The sequence below is a fragment of the Marmota marmota genome, unplaced genomic scaffold (genome assembly GCF_001458135.2).
Source record: "Marmota marmota marmota unplaced genomic scaffold, marMar, whole genome shotgun sequence".
In the NCBI taxonomy this organism is placed as follows: domain Eukaryota; kingdom Metazoa; phylum Chordata; class Mammalia; order Rodentia; family Sciuridae; genus Marmota; species Marmota marmota.
Window position 1 is genome coordinate 63,908 of NW_026000316.1, and position 3,620 is coordinate 67,527.

A 3,620-nucleotide genomic window follows, 5' to 3' on the forward strand; every position below is an offset into this window, starting at 1 on the left:
AACCCCCCCCCCCCCCCCACACACACACACATGTTAGCCTCCACCTTGGGACAATGGACAGGGACTGAAGGCAGTAGTCCACCACAGCATTGCATGCCACAGTGCTGCATCAGCAAACAGGCTGCCCAAAACCATCACACAATCTACCCTCTCAGCCCCATCTCTGAAAGAAGTCACCTCCATCTTGGGACACTTCCACTGCCATCTTGGATTACCTCCACTGCCACCACTACCAGTTGGGGAAGCATCCATCTCAGAACATTGGCTAGGGCCTGGAAGCCTAACATCAAGGTACCTACAGGACTGACACCACCAAGTAGGAACATGCCCACTTCCATTTAGACACAATAGCCAGGACCTAGAAGACCATCATCAAGGTCCCTGCAGGCTTGGTGACACCAGAGGCATCCCTGCTAGCCTACTTCTCTTGATTCCTCTTTCACTCTTTGTATGATCTAATACATCTACATTCTCACCTCCTACCTCATAAACCCCACATCCTACACCCTACCTTCCCCCCGGCTCTCTCTTTGTCCTCAATTAGAAACTGTAGGCCCTTATACAAACCTACTATTTATATTGTAGATATTAATTAAACACATAATTTCTGTCCATTGCAACAAAACTGTAATTGTCTAAATAGGAGCTTTTTGGTTGAAGGCTGCATACTGTTGTATTGGGTGCTACAAATATTGATCTCCGCTTTAAAGGTGAGGTAATGGTAACCTGTAGGGATACTACAAGATTATAGGGTAGAAACTCTAATACCTTGGATCCACACTGTCAGAGAGGAAGACATATGGACAACATGAAAAAAAAAACAAGGGAAAAAAGTACCCCAAACAAACCAATATGCTGCAATAATAGAATCCATCAACATTACAGAAGATGAAATGTCAGAGAAGGAGTTCAGAATGTACATACTTAAAATGATCTGCAAAGCAGAGAATGATATAAGAGAACAAATACAGGCAACAATTGATCAATCCAACAAAGAGATAAGAGAGCAAATACAGCTAGCAAAAGATTACTTCAAGAAAGAGATAGAGATTCTAAAAAAAATCAAAGAGAATCCTTGAAATGACAATAAACCAAATAAAAATTTAATAGAAAGCATCACCAACAGACTAGATCACTTGGAAGACAGAACCTCAGACAATGAAGACAAATATATAATCTTGAAATAAAGTTGATCACATGGTGAAAATGGTAAGAAACTATGAACAGAAGCTCCAAGAATTATGGGATAACATGAAAAGACAAAATCTAAGAATTATTGGGATAGAGGAAGACATAGAGATACAAACTAAAGGAATGAACAATCTCGTCAATGAAATAATATCAGAAAATTTCCCACACATGAAGAATGAATCAGAAAATCAAATACAAGAGGCTTACAGGACACAAAATGCACAAAATTACAACAGATACATACCAAGGCACATTATAATGAAAATGTTTAGCATACAGAATAAGGATAGAATCTTAACAGTCCCAAGAGAAAAGTTTCTGATTACATATAGGGGGAAACCAATTTGGATCTCAGCAGATTTTTCAACCCAGACTCTCAAAACTAGGAGGTCCTAGAAAAACATATACCAAGCTCTGAGAGAAAATGGATGCCAAAACCAAAAATCTTATATCCAGCAAAATTAAGCTTCATATTTGATGAAAAATAAAAACCTCCCATGATAAACAAAAGTTAAAAGAATTTACAAATGAGAAAGCCTGCACTACAGAATATTCTCAGCAAAATATTCCAGGAGGAGAAAATGAAAAACAACAATGAAAATTAGCAAAGGGAACTACACTAAAGGAAAAGCCAATCAAAGGAGAAACCAGGTCAAGTTAAAAACCAACAATAAACCAAAATGACCAGGAATAAAAACCATATTTCAAGAATAACCCTGAATATGAATGACCTAAACTCATCAATTAAAAGACACAAACTGTCAGATTGGATTTTTTAAAAAATACCCAAAATATGCTGCCTTAAGAGACTCATTCCATAGGAAAATATATCCATAGAGTGAAGGTGAAAGGATGGAAAAAAACATATCACTCACATTGACTACATAAACAAGCGAGAGATTCCATCTTCATATCAGATAAAGAGGACTTCAAACCAAAGTTAGTCAGAATGGATAAAGAAGGTCATTTCATACTGCTTAAGGGAATCACACATCAACAAGACATAACATAAATATCTATGCCCCAAACAATGGAGCATCTATGCATATTTAAAAAATTATTCTCAATATTAAGAATCAAATAGACCACAATACAATAACACTGGGTGACTTTAGCACATCTCTTTTACCACTGGGTAGACCTTCCAAACAAAAACAAAGAAATTGTAGAAATAAATAATACAATCAATAATTTAGACTTAACAGACATATATAGGATTTTTCATCCATCAACAAGTGAATACACTTTTTTTCTCAGCAGCACATAAATAAACTCTAAAATACTCTAAATAGAACTATACAGAATTCTAAATAGAACTCTAAAATAGATCATATGCTATGCTACAAAGCAAGTCTTAACAAATACAAAAAAAATAGAGATATACCCTGCATTGCCGCAGTCTGGCTGGGCACAATCAGGAGCCACTTGTCAAAAGAAACTAACTTTATTTTTAGAACCACACACACCAAACAAAACAGCCTCTCAGGAAAAACCCTCAGAGCCCCAACTGCCACCACGGGCTTCCCACAAGCCTCTCTCTCCCACACAAGCCTCTCTCCACCTCCCACAATCCTCCTGCTCTTGAGGCCCATTGGCTGGGTCACGTGGGCGGAGCCAAAAAAGTCCCCCAATGAGCAGCTCCGTGGTCTGAAAGGGCAGGGAAACAGCCAGCCGGCAGCTGGATGTTTGCTGGCAGCTGGAAGTTTGCTGGGGCCCCTTGGGCTGTGGCTCTCAACACTGCATTCCATTAGACCGTAATGGAATGAAATTAGAAGTCAATGATAAAATAAAAAATAAAAGCTACTCCAACACCTGGAGACAAAACAATATGCTATTGAATTATGCATGGATAACAGAAGACATCAGGGAGGCGATTAAAAAAATTCTTAGATACCATCTCACTCCAATAAGAATGGCAGCCATTATGAAGTCAAACAACAATAAGTGCTGGCGAGGATGCGGGGAAAAAGGTACATTCATACATTGCTGGAGGGACTGCAAATTGGTGGGGCCAATTTGGAAAGCAGTATGGAGATTCCTTGGAAAGCTGGGAATGGAACCACCATTTGACTCAGCTATTCCCCTTCTTGGACTATACCCAAAAGACCTAAGAAGAGCATACTACAGGAACACAGCCACATCAATGTTTATAGCAGCACAATTCACAATAGCTAGAATGTGGAACCAACCTAGATGCCCTTCAATAGATGAATGGATTTTAAAAATGTGGCATTTATACCCAATGGAATATTACTCAGCACTAAAAAATAATAAAATCAGGCAAATGGATGGCATTAGAGCAGATTATGCTAAGTGAAGTTAGCCAATCCCTAAAAAACAAATGCCGAATGTCTTCTCTGATATAAGGGGGGTGACTCAAAATGGGATAGGGAGGAAGGGCATGAGAAAAAGACTACCACTAAATAGGG